The following is a 14,448-nucleotide window of genomic DNA, read 5'->3' on the forward strand; positions in this document are numbered from 1 at the left end:
TAAATAAGGGGAAAAGAGATGACTGGTCTTCTTGGTCATCAAGTTATTTGACTGATTTCTCCCTAACATAAATCAGCCAATTTGAATGAATTGGTAAGTTCATTCAACAAGGAGAACTAGTTTTATTAGCTACCTAAGAAGTAAATTTTGAATTTCTAATTTATTCTGTTATTACCTGCAATTTTGCCTTGAGTTTTGGCTAGTCTGCTAGGATTTATGAAGTATATAGGAATAGAGCCAGTGACCGAAAAGAGTACATCCCTTGAAATAAGAGTTCAAGAACCACAGGCTCCTTGACCCAGTATTCCTTGATTTTATAACTGTATGATTCTGAGTTCTCCAAAGATACAGAACTAATAATATATATTATTCTGTCATATTATATTGTATTATATATTATATATATGTTATATATGTGTGCTCTGTTATTTAAGACCATTATATATCTTATTGTATATTCTGTATATATCTTACTATATATATTAATAATATAGGACAAATACATACTTAACTGTGTTCATATATTACATGTACATGTAATATTATATGTAATATATAATAATAGGAAATCAACACACACGCACAGAGGAGAGTGATTTTAAATAATTGGTTCACAAGATTTTGATTTTGGGGGCTGGCATGTGTAAAACCTGTGAGGTAACTTGGCAGATTGGAAAATAGGTAAAAATCAATGTTGCAGTCATTTTTTTTTTTTAAGAAAAATGTAGGGACTAACACACACTTTTAATATGTTTTTAAATATTTTTAAGGTTTAAAAAGTGTTTAAAGTTTATAATTCCTCATAGGAAAACATTATCTGAATGAATACCCTAATGGCAAACCACTATAGAATGTTTCAGTTGCATGTGGGGCAGAGGGGTAGGGGTTCTTTTCACTGCACCCCAGCTTTCTTCATGAGAAGGTCAGAGGTACACTGGTTTGTATTATTGCGACATCCATTAGGTGATCGTTGCTTTTCCTTCAGCAAGAGCTTTATTTGTCAGAAGGGCATTATGCTTGACCTCCAAATTTGGCTGACAATTTACTGATGAGATTCATAACCTTTGGATTGCTCTGATATTTTGACATATTCACTGGGTTCTGAGCCACATCCTGGAAGGCCATCATAACTTCTGGATCCTGCATGGCTGCGAGAACCTCTGGATCACTAAGAATTTCATTGAGCCTAGGCATTCCTGCCATTCCAGGCATCCCCCCTGCCATTCCAGTCATTCCTCCAGGAAAATTACCAGGCATTCCCCCAGGAAAGCCACCTGGGAAAGAGCCATACTGAGCTCCTGATTGTCATCTGGTTTCTTCCTCCCTCTGGGCTCTCTCATGTTCTTCCCGAGCCTTCTTAACCCTTTCTATTCTTTGATCTCTCGCTCTTCACGTTTTCGCTCATACTTTCTCCGATGTTCAGCAATTTTCTGGGCCTTCCGTTGAACTTCTTTCAGCATTGCACTAGCGTCTTCATCGTAATCCAGTTTACAGGCAAGGGCAAGATCATGTGCTGTTTCTTCCCAATGGCCCAGAAGTCTGTGTGCTTTCCCTCGCCACTTATAAGGTTGAGCTGAATCAGGATTTATTTCAATAGCTCTGTTACAGTCTCGAATGGCAGCATTTGGCTTCTGTAATTTGATGAAGACACCGGCTCTCTCGGCATACAGAATGGCCAAGCGAGGATTCAGTTTGATGGCATCTGTGAACAAGTCAATGGCTTTCTGTAGTTCACCATTATTTAGGGCATCAGTGGCAGCCACTTTTTTAATCATTTGCCTCATCCATCATTTCCTCGGTTATCTCTACATTTTCATCTCCCGTTTCTTGAGGGGCATCAGTATCTGGTTCAATCACACCTTCATTGTCAATTTCTAGATCACTTTCCTCACTTGATGGTTCGTCTGTCTTTATGTTTTCCTCCGCCTTCTTACTGTTTTTTCTTCCTTGATAGTGTCTTCTGATTTTTTTTTATGAGTGGCAGGTGGTATTTTACCCCCCATGCTCTCCACCCACTCCCGCAGGAAGCACATTTCCTCGGTGTGCAGAACGCTCGGTCCCGCTTACACATTTTCACGAAGGCCCAAAGCTCGCTCACTTTGCGGGCGTCCATGGTCCAGAGGCGGGGGCAGGCGGCAGGCGGCAGGCGCAGCTGAGTTTGCAGCCGATTCCAGGCCCGGGTACTAGCTCAGCGTGATCGTGTGGAAGGGGGTGGCTGCCGCGAACAATCTTGCAGTCTTGAGCCTGAATTCTGAAGAGCAGCAGGGTTTCTATCTTGCAATCTTGATGCAAATTTTATTTTTCCTTGGAAACCTCAAGACTCTGCTCTTTAGGCCTTCAACTGATTAGATAAGGCCCAACCGTTTTATGAAGTATGATCTGCTTTGTTAAAGTCAACTGATTTAAATGTTAAATCTTATCTAAAAGAAGAACACCTTCACCGCAACATCTAGACTGCTGTTTGACCAACTAAGTGGGCACCATAGCCTAGCCAAGTTGACATACAGCATTAATCATCTTAATAACTAAGATCATATTGATGAGTAGTAACTGAAAAGGGGATTTTAATTTTTAATTCAAGTTAGCTTTGCTAGACCTTACATGTAGAAATACTACTAGGTTTTAAATCTATTTTTAAAGATTTTAAGAACATTGGTTTTTCTTCATTCAGATTAACTTCTATTTTTTTGTGTTTTTTAATACTATTTTTGTTTTTAATTTTTAAAATTTGTAAACTGCAGTTGTATTGGTTAGCTGTTGGTTAACTTAAAATTCTGTCTTAATTCATTCATCAAGTTGTGCTATTAACAGCAGATTTCTGTGGCTCATGATAGAGGCAACCTTCAATTTCAGGATGGGACTTGTTGAAGGAGAAGAAAATGAAAGTATATTATATCATGCAAGACAGCTCCAGTTTGTCTTTTAGTTATTTACATTTTATTTATTTACTTTAATTTTTCAGTGTCTTGGAATAATTTAGTCATCAACACATATTAGTAATGTTCCTATTAAATATAATTTATCAGTGTTTTGGGGGAAGGGTCATTATCACACAATTCTTTTCTTGCAATGTATTAAGCATCTCTTTTTTTGAATAATATTTTCATCTATCTCTCTGCCCTTTTCTCCTTCCCATCTGCTCATTGCATACAATTTATAAAGCTCTGCTCCTTCTACTTGTTTCAGTCACTAAATCCATTTTACTCAATCCTAAATTTGGAATTATTTACTGCATTTTGATTACTTGAGATATGCTCCATTCAACATTTTTACTGTAAAATAGTTGTAATCCTATTGTAAGACTTTATATAAAGTTGTAGTACTTTATATTATATTACATTTGGTTACTCTTTCAATACTGACATCTAGTATCTTAAATTTTGATGTTCCCAAAGGAACAGTGTAATTCACTGAGGATTGAGAAAGCATTTTTCTATTGAAACGGATGATATCATGGAAAGTTACTCTGGACAGAAAATTAAGTCTGAAGAGAGACTACTTACTAACTAGCTATGTGTCTTAGGAAGTCACTGATGTCTCTACTCTGGTTTTCTTTGTGTGTGCATGTGAGATGACCTAGCACAAATACATTGTGAAGGGTCCTTCCATTGCATATATACACTTTTTTCAAACAATGATGTGGTAAAGCCATTAGCACATCCTCCAATCATGCACTTTTCAGATATCTTGGTTCTAACAAGGCTCTGCCATTCTTGATGCTCCTTTGAAAGCAGAGGGCTAGTTGTGCTCTGGAGAAAACATACAAAGAAAAGTGCTCCACCCACCTACCACAATTTTTAGGCACAAGACACAATTTTTAGGTGTACCGCTGTTCTATTTCGGAGAGCATTTTTCACAATCTCAAAATCCAACTATACTAGATTACTGTATATTTTCCTGATTGGCTTCTTAACTAGTGTGTTCCACAATCACCTCTATTTCTTTATAAGAAAACTTTTTTTTTCCTAGTCTATTAAAGTGATTGCAAATGAGTTTTAGGTGCTAAGTAATCTGATTAATCTACTTACGATATTCATGGAGCTAAAGAAATCTCTATTAGACAACATTTCAGGTAGAGTGACAAAGTTAAGTGAAATAATATATCAGGCATTAAATTTGCACAGGAATTGTAATGCTTGAAGCCAAACAGCCTAATGGTGGAATTGACTCTCTATGTTCAGTTATGCCAATTGAGAACAGCTTTCTTAACTTTTCCACTGTGTTTTCCCTTGGTCTATTTTGCTACTTATTTTCTTTTTAAATTTAATCTTTTGGAAGAAACATATAGGGGAAAGGATAAGAATGGATTCCCTTGAAAGCATTAGTACAACATCTTTGCTTCATAGAAAAGAAAACCTAAATCAAAATACATTGATTTAACAAGTATTATTGAGAATTTCCTATGTGCAGGCTACTTAGCCTTTTTTCAGAGGCTTGGAATTTATCAGTGAATTAAACAGAAACCTCTACGCTTTTAGGTTTGCTTTACCCTTTTATAGTGTATACTAAATAATGTAAGTTTAAGCAATTTATTGTTCTACATTTTACAAGGTAATATAAATCATCCTTTGTTTTATTAGAAAATCATGCTTTGGGCGCCTGGGTGGCTCAGTTGGTTAAGCGACTGCCTTCGGCTCAGGTCATGATCCTGGAGTCCTGGGATCGAGTTCCGCATCGGGCTCCCTGCTCAGCGGGGGGTCTGCTTCTCCCTCTGCCCTCTTCCCTCTCGTGCTGTCTCTCATTCTCTCTCTCTCAAATAAATAAATAAAATGTTAAAAAAAAAAAAAGAAAATCATCCTTTGTCTTCTTATACATGCTAAGTTATTTCCTGATAATTGATAAATTTCTAAATCTGGGCATGAAATTAACTATCTACATAAAAATAAATAAATAAAAAATTTAAAAGACCAGTTCTCTGATGTCTGCATTGATTTTAAATGGCAATAGCATTGAAAGAAAAAGGAAGCCATTTATGAAAATTAGCATGACATTTGGAAGAAAAGTATTTGCCTTGGAAAGTTATAAATAACCAATAGCATTTTCATCTAGATGAGAGATGAACTAAGGTGAAATAAGAAGCAGAAAAGTGACATAACTAGTAACTCTGTGACACTTTTTTTGGAACACAATCTAAATAATCATTAATAAAGAAAGGGCTGTGTCTACAGACTGAAAATGGATGGAACTTTCTCTTAGATTTCACATCTCTTAATAGGTGTGAGGAAGTAACAACTCACTTTGATTTATCAAGTATATAGAATGCTTTCTCTAGAATTCATAACAGTTAACGTAAGCACAACTAATGGAAATAAAAGTGATGTTGTTGCAATTATTTTGTCCCCTTTTTAAATGATCTTAGCCCATGTGATTTTTTTCCAATACACTCCCATACTAACGGAGAACAAGAAATAGTCATATTTAAGCTTTTTCATATCCCATGTCTTAGATATTTAACTGGCTGAAAGGCCATTCTCTGAGACTCCCAGTGCTTTCCAATTATTTAAATATTCCCAGGTGAGTTGTACAAAGTACGATGATTCTTTCATTCTGTAAATAGTAATTAACCATTGATAAATGGATGTATTTTTTAATTTATTTTATTTTATTTTATTTTTTTAATTCTTATGTTAATCCCCATACATTACATCATTAGTTTTTGATGTAGTGTTCCATGATTCATTGTTTGTGCATAACACCCAGTGATCCATGCAGAATGTGCCCTCCTCAATACCCACCACCAGGCTAACCCATCCTCCAACCCCCCTCCCCTCTAGAACCCTCAGTTTGTTTTTCAGAGTCCATCGTCTCTCATGGTTAATCTACCCCTCTGATTTCCCCGCTTCATTCTTCCCCTCCCGCTACCTTCTTCTCCTTCTTTTTTTCTTAACATATATTGCATTATTTGTTTCAGAGGTACAGATCTGAGATTCAACAGTCTTGCACAATTCACAGCGCTTACCAGAGCATATACCCTCCCCAGTGTCTATCACCCAGTCACCCCATCCCTCCCACCCCACCCCCCACTCCAGCAACCCTCAGTTTGTTTCCTGCAATTAAGAATTCCTCATATCAGTGAGATCATATGATACATGTCTTTCTCTGTTTGACTTATTTCACTCAACATAATACCCTCCAGTTCCATCCACGTCGTTGCAAATGGCAAGATCTCATTCCTTTTGATGGCTGCATAATATTCCATTGTATATATATACCACCTCTTCTTGATCCATTCATCTGTCGATGGACATCTTGGCTCTTTCCACAGTTTGACTATTATGGACATTGCTGCTATAAATATCGGGGTGCATGTACCCCTTCGGATCACTACTTTTGTATCTTTGGGGTAAATACCCAGTAGTGCAATTGCTGGATCATATGGTAGCTCTATTTTCAACTTTTTGAGGAACCTCCATACAGTTTTCCAGAGTGGCTGCACCAGCTTGCATTCCCACCAACAGTGTAGGAGGGTTCCCCTTTCTCCGCATCCCCACCAACATCTGTCGTTTCCTGACTTGTTCATTTTAGCCATTCGGACTGGTGTGCGGTGGTATCTCATTGAGGTTTTGATTTGGATTTCCCTGATGCCGAGCGATATTGAGCACTTTTTCATGTCTCTGTTGGCCATTTGGATGTCTTCTTTGGAAAAATGTCTGTTCATGTCTTCTGCCCATTTCTTGATTGGATCATTTGTTCTTTGGGTGTTGAGTTTGATGAGTTCTTTATAGATTTTGGATACTAGCCCTTTATCTGATATGTCATTTGCAAATATCTTCTCCCATTCTGTCGGTTGTCTTTTGGTTTTGTTGACTGTTTCCTTTGCTTTGCAAAAGCTTTTTATCTTGATGAAGTCCCAATAGTTCATTTTTGCCCTTGCTTCCCTTGCCTTTGGCGATGTTTCTAGGAAGAAGCTGCTTCGGCTGAGGTCGAAGAGGTTGCTGCCTGTGTTCTCCTTTAGGATTTTGATGGACTCCTGTCTCACATTGAGGTCTTTCAACCATTTGGAGTCTATTTTTGTGTGTGGTGTAAGGAAATGGTCCAGTTTCATTCTTCTGCATGTGGCTATCCAATTTTCCCAACACCATTTGTTGAAGAGACAGTCTTTGTTCCATTGGACATTCTTTCCTGCTTTGTCAAAGATGAGTTGACCATAGAGTTGAGGGTCCATTTCTGGGCTCTCTGTTCTGTTCCATTGATCTATGTGTCTGTTTTTGTGCCAGTACCATGCTGTCTTGATGATGACAGCTTTGTAATAGAGCTGGAAGTCCGGAATTGTGATACTACTGGCTTTGCTTTTCTTTTTCAACGTTCCTCTGGCTATGCGGGGTCTTTTCTGGATCCATACAAATTTTAGGATTATTTGTTCCATTTCTTTGAAAAAAGTGGATGGTATTTTGATGGGGATTGCATTGAATGTGTAGATTGCTCTAGGTAGCATTGACATCTTCACAATATTTGTTCTTCCAATCCATGAGCATGGAACGTTTTTCCATTTCTTTGTGTCTTCCTCAATTTCTTTCATGAGTATTTTATAGTTTTCTGAGTACAGATCCTTTGTCTCTTTGGTTAGATTTATTCCTAGGTATCTTATGGTTTTGGGTGCAATTGTAAATGGGATCGACTCCTTAATTTCTCTTTCTTCTGTCTTGTTGTTGGTGTATAGGAATGCCACTGACTTCTGTGCATTGATTTTATATCTTGCCACTTTACTGAATTCCTGTATGAGTTTTAGCAGTTTTGGGGTGGAGTCTTTTGGGTTTTCCACATAAAGTATCATATCATCTGCAAAGAGTGAGAGTTTGACTTCTTCTTTGCCAATTTGGATGCCTTTGATTTCTTTTTGTTGTCTGATTGCTGTGGCTAGGACTTCCAATACTATGTTGAATGGCAGTGGTGATAGTGGACATCCCTGCCATGTTCCTGACCTTAGGGGGAAAGCTCTCAGTTTTTCCCCATTGAGAATGATATTCGCTGTAGGTTTTTCATAGATGGCTTTTATGATATTGAGGTATGTCCCCTCTATGCCTATGCTCTGAAGAGTTTTGATCAAGAAAGGATGCTGTACTTTGTCAAATGCTTTTTCTGCATGTATTGAGAGCATATGATTCTTGTTCTTTCTTTTGTTAATATATTGTATTACATTGATTGATTTGCGGATGTTGAACCAACCTTGCAGCCCAGGGATAAATCCCACTTGGTCGTGGTGAATAATCCTTTTAATGTACTGTTGGATCCTATTGGCTAGTATTTTGGTGAGAATTTTTGCATCCATGTTCATCAGGGATATTGGTCTGTAATTCTCCTTTTTGATGGGGTCTTTGTCTGGTTTTGGGATCAAGGTAATGCTGGCCTCATAAAATGAGTTTGGAAGTTTTCCTTCCATTTCTATTTTTTGTAACAGTTTCAGAAGAATAGGTATTAATTCTTCTTGAAATGTTTGATAGAATTCCCCTGGGAAGCCATCTGGCCCTGGGCTTTTGTTTTTTGGGAGATTTTTGATGACTGCTTCCATTTCCTTCGTGGCTATAGGTCTGTTCAGGTTTTCTATTTCATCCTGGTTCAGTTTTGGTAGTTGATACATCTCTAGGAATACATCCATTTCTTCCAGGTTATCTAATTTGCTGGCATAGAGTTGCTCATAATATATTCTCATAATTGTTTGTATTTCTTTGGTGTTGGTTGTGATCTCTCCTCTTTCATTCATGATTTTGTGGATTTGGGTCATTTCTCTTCTCTTTTTGGTAAGTCTGGCCAGGGGTTTATCAATCTTGTTAATTCTTTCAAAGAACCAGCTCCTAGTTTCGTTGATCTCTTCTACTGTTCTTTTGGTTTCTATTTCATTGTTTTCTGCTCTGATCTTTATTATTTCTCTTCTCCTGCTGGGTTTAGGCTTTATTTGCTGTTCTTTCTCCAGCTCCTTTAGGTGTAGGGTTAGGTTGTGTACTTGAGACCTTTCTTGTTTCTTGAGAAAGGCTTGTATTGCTATATACTTTCCTCTTAGGACTGCCTTTGCTGCATCCCAAAGATTTTGAATAGTTGTGTTTTCCTTTTCTTTGGTTTCCATGTATTTTTTTAATTCTTCTTTAATTTCCTGGTTGACCCATTCATTCTTCAGTAGGATGCTCTTTAGCCTCCATGTATTTGAGTCCTTTCCGACTTTCCTCTTGTGATTGAGTTCTAGTTTCAAAGCATTGTGGTCTGAAAATATGCAGGGAATGATCCCAATCTTTTGGTACCAGTTGAGACCTGATTTATGTCCTAGGATGTGATCTATTCTGGAGAATGTTCCATGGGCACTAGACAAGAATGTGTATTCCGTTGCTTTGGGGTGGAATGTTCTGAATATGTCTGTGAAGTCCATTTGGTCCAATGTGTCATTTAAAGTCTTTATTTCCTTGTTGATCTTTCGCTTAGACGATCTGTCCATTTCAGTGAGGGGGGTGTTAAAGTCCCCCACTATTATTGTATTGTTGTCGATGTGTTTGTTTGCTTTTGTTATTAATTGCCTTATATAATTGGCTGCTCCCATGTTAGGGGCATAGATATTTACAATTGTTAGATCTTCTTGTTGGATAGATACTTTAAGTAGGATATAATGTCCTTCCTCATCTCTTATTACAGTCTTTTGTTTAAAATCTAATTTGTCTGATATAAGGATTGCCACCCCAGCTTTCTTTTGGTGTCCATTAGCATGGTAAATGGTTTTCCACCCCCTCCCTTTCAATCTGGGGCTGTCTTTGGGTCTAAAATGAGTCTCTTGCAGACAGCATATCAATGGGTCTTGTTTTTTAATCCAGTCTGATAGCCTGTGTCTTTTGATTGGGGTATTTAGCCCATTTACATTCAGGGTACTATTGAAAGATAGGAATTTAGTGCCCTTGTATTGGCTGTAAGGTGACTGTTACCGTATATTGTCTGTCTTCCTTTCTGGTCTATGTTGCTTTTAGGCTCTCTCTTTGCTTAGAGGACCCCTTTCAAGATTTCCTGTAGGGCTGGTTTTGTGTTTGCAAATTCCTTTAGTTTTTGTTTGTCCTGGAAGCTTTTTATCTCTCCTTCAATTTTCAATGACAGCCTAGCTGGATAGAGTATTCTTGGCTGCATATTTTTCTCATTTAGTGCTCTGAATATATCCTGCCAGTCCTTTCTGGCCTGCCAGGTCTCTGTGGATAGGTCTGTTGCCAATCTAATGTTTCTACCCTTGTAGGTTACCTATCCTTTCTCCCGAGCTGCTTTCAGGATTTTCTCTTTGTCTCTGAGACCCGTAAGTTTTACTCTTAGATGTCGGGGTGTTGACCTATTTTTATTGATTTTGAGAGGGGTTCTCTGTGCTTCCTGGATTTTCATGCCTGTTTCCTTCCCCAAATTAGGGAAGTTCTCTGCTACAATTTGCTCCATTATACCTTCTGCCCCTCTCTCTCTTTCTTCTTCTGGGATCCCAATTATTCTAATGTTGTTTCGTCTTATGGTATCACTTATCTCTCGAATTCTGCCCTCGTGATCCAGTAGATGTTTATCTCTCTTTTTCTCAGCTTCTTTATTTTCCATCATTTCATCTTCTATATTACTGATTCTATCTTCTGCCTTATTTATTTTAGCAGTTAGCGCCCCCATTTTTGATTGCACCTCATTAATAGCCTTTTTGATTTCTACTTGGTTAGATTTTAGCTCTTTTACCTCTCCAGAAAGGGTCTCTCTAATAACTTCCATATTTTTTTCAAGCCCAGCTAGTATCTTTAAAATGATGATTCTGAACTCTAGATCTGACATCGTCCTAATGTCCGTATTGAGTAGGTCCCTGGCAGTCGGTACTACCTCTTGTTCTTTTTGTTGAGGTGATTTTTTCCGTCTTGTCATTTTGTGCAGAGGAGAATAGATTAATGAGAGAACAAAATGCTAGCAGAGTAACAATGTCCCCAGAAAATATACTCTAAACAAATCAGAAAAGACCTGAAGCAGTGGGAAAAGAAAGGGAAAGAGAGAAAAAAAAAGAAAAAAAAAGAAAAAGATAAAGATAAAAACAAAAACAAAACAAAACAACAACAACAACAACAAAAACCAGAATGTGATCAGATATGATCAGGCTGGTATATAGATCAGTGCCACACACTAGATTTGGGGTGTATTTTGGTCTTTTAGAAGAAAGTGCCTCCCAAAATTTTAAAGAAAGGAAAACTTATATATGTACAAAAATAAGGGTTGATATGATGAAGGGATGGAATATGACTGTAAAGATGGAAATTATAAAAAATTTTATAAAAGGAATTGATAAGAAGTTGTTTGAAAAAAGAAAGAAGAGGATTTAAAAAAAAAAGAAAAAAAAAGGGAGAGGATGTGATCAGGCAGGGGAATAGAAAACACCATATACTAGAGATTTAAGGTATATTTTAATCTGTTAGAAGAAACTATCTCAAAATTTTAAAGAGAGAACAACTTATATATATAAGGCAAAAATACGGGTAACTACTATGAAGGGATAGAATATGACTCTAAAAATGAAAAATAAAAAATTTTTTTTAAAAAAAGGGATTGATAAGATGTTGGTTGAAAAAGGGAAAAAGAAAAATTCAAAAAGAAAAAAAAGAAAAAAAGACAGTTAAAAAAAAATAACTTTGAAAGACTAAAGAATCATGGTAAAAAAGCCATGAATTCTATGTGCAGTAGTCCCCTAGCGCTGGAGTTCTGCCGTTCTCATTGATGGGTAAACTTGGTCTTGGCTGGCTGTTCTCGCTGATCTTCTGGGGAGGGGCCTGTTGCCGTGGTTTCCAAATGTCTCTGCTGGAGGCGGAACTGCCCCGCCCTTGCCCCCTCCCGGCTAAGTAATCTGCTCGGGTTTGCTCTCCGGAGCTTTTGTTCCCTGCGAGCTTTCCGTACAGCTTTGGAGGCGGAGAGTGAAAATGGCGGCCTCCCAATCTCCGCCCCGGAGGAGCCGAGAACTCGGGGCCCCGCTCCTCAGTGAACCCCCAGAGAAAAGCCGTCAGTCACTCCCGTCTCCCCAGTCTCCGGCTGCACTCTGTGCTCACCCGGCCTGTGACCGCGCGTTTCTATCTCTGGCACCCGACCCCGGGTGGAGTCTCCAAACCCAGCAGATCCCTGCGGTGCACTCCCACGTGGCTCCTCCCGGGGGAGGAAGGTGAGTCTCCCCGGATCTGCCGCTTGTTGGGTCCCTGCTGGAGGAGCAGGGGCCCGACTGTGCCGCGGATCACGGTTTATGGCAACCCCGAGCTGAGAGCCCGCGCCTGGGCTCCGCCTCTGCAGCCGGCTTCCCTGCTCCGATACTTGGGAGGTCTGCCATACTCAGGCACCCCCGGTCTTCCTGTGACCCCGAGGGTCCTGAGACCACACTGTCCCGGAGGGTTCCACCCCCAGCTTAGCCACCAGAGTGACGTCCCTCAGTGGAGCAGACTTTTAAAAGTTCCGATTTTGTGCTCCGTGGTTCTATCACTTGCCAGAAGCGGCCGATGGAGGCCCCTCCCCCGCCGTCTGTCCTCCCGAATATTGCCTCGGATTCACTTCTCCGCACGTCCTACCTTCCCGAAAGTGGTCGCTTTTCTGATGAGAGAGTTGTTGCTCTTCTTTTCTTCGATCTCCTGTTGGGTTTGTAGGTGTTCAGAGTGGTTTGATCCCTATCCAGCTGAATTCCTGAGAGGAGACGAAATCCAGGTCTCCTACTCCTCCGCCATCTTGCTCCGCCCCTGGATGTATTTTATAGTAGTAAAATAGGAGATTATCTAGGTCTTTTTCCAAGGTCCAGCATCCCTGGAGAGATACACCTTCAGGAAGCAGGGAACTTTTGTTTCAAAGTAACTCTGCATCATTATCATCTTAGCCCATGTTACTTTGCTTATTCATTACTAACAATTACAAACTGTAGAATAACAGTAAAACTGACTCTCATTCTTTTTATTATCATAGCAGTGTTTTAGAAATGGGAGAAGTGCTTCTGATTTTTACTAGCTTATAGAAAGTTGGTTTACAATTTCTTGAAATGTACATAATTTGAATTTCATAGAGCAGGTTGTCCTAGCAATAATTCCCATACCCTTCAGGGATGAATAAGAAATTAAGTATTTTTAAATGAGATACATTATTTCAAAGACTGTGATTAGATGATTTCTGGGTAATGCTTGGGCATTACCTCACACACAAAACATTGTTTCTCTCTGTCTCTTAACAAAGGACAAAGCAGAATGTGAGACTACTGACTTGGAAATACTAATAGTGCTTTAAACATGGGATTGACATTTAGACATATAGAGTACTATAATTGCCTCTGAAGAAATTACCTCTTTATTTCAAACTAAATGCTATATTCTCCTGTATCAAACATGGATTTTTTTGTACAAGAATAATGTTAAAATCCTTTAAAAAATGTAATCTATATGAGAAGCAGCTTGAATGATGGAGCCATTTTGGAATCTTAAGACCTTATGTGTGTGTTGTATGTGTGTGCTATGTGGACATGAGTGCATGTGTGTATGTACATGTGTATGTACACTTGTGTGTGCATTTGTGGTTTGTTGTTGTTGTTGTTAACTGATTTGAAGTAATGCTGTAATAGTGTAAGCATGGAGCCATAACATAATTGACAGCCTGGTTGCCACAGCAACCAAAACAAAATTGATACTGGTTGAGGAAAGAGACTTGGGAGCTATCCTTGTATTCCTACTTCCTCCTATCTTTTTGGAAGTTTTAGTTCAGTTTAAACTATGGGGGAAGACAGGAACAGAGTATACTTGCCTATTTTTAATTCCCTAAATGAATTTTTAAATTCATATTGTCTGCATTGCATAGAGCAAGATTTCATACCAATATTACTCATATGGCTTGCAATGACGAAAAGTATATTATAATGACTCTTAGCTACATGTTTCCAGGTATTCTCCTAGATATGACATATGGCCCAATGGCTGGAGCTCTTTAGTCCAGCACATCCAAAGGATGCAGAAGTTGCAGGGGCTCTAAAGATCAGTAGAGATGAGATGTGCCTTGCCCCTCTGGCCAGAGGATGAGCTCAGTGAGGGCTTCTCAGATTGGAGGACACAGGCTGACTTCGAACTCCAGGAAATTCTCTAAGTAAAAGTTAAAACTCAAATGTAAAACAGTTATAATTGCTTTGCTATTCTGCCTAATTTCCTGTTTCTTAATGCCTTGATTTAAATTTAATCTTTCTTTAAAGTTAGGTAGTAAAAATATAGGTAATACATGCTTAAAAGTCGTATTAGTATTTAAATAGAGGGTTTTATTAAGAAAATTTCAGGTTTATACATGAGTATATATAATTTATTCTCAGTGTGAATAAAGAGTAGTGCTATGGCATTTCTTTTTCTTTTTCTTTTTCTTTTTTTAAGCTTTTATTTATTTGAGAGAGGGAGAAGGAGAGAACACTGACAGAGGTGAAGGTCAGAGGGAGAGGGACAAGCAGACTCCCTGCTCAGTGGGGAGCCCAACACA

The 14,448-nt window shown here is 38.6% G+C and overlaps 1 pseudogene; it reads right to left on the reverse strand.

The window, feature by feature from the left end:
• Positions 1–1,011: 1,011 nt before the first annotated feature.
• LOC110584245 lies at positions 1,012–2,113 on the reverse strand (annotated as a pseudogene).
• Positions 2,114–14,448: the final 12,335 nt, after the last annotated feature.

Source organism: Neomonachus schauinslandi, chromosome 2 (assembly GCF_002201575.2).
Source record: "Neomonachus schauinslandi chromosome 2, ASM220157v2, whole genome shotgun sequence".
In the NCBI taxonomy this organism is placed as follows: Eukaryota; Metazoa; Chordata; class Mammalia; order Carnivora; family Phocidae; genus Neomonachus; species Neomonachus schauinslandi.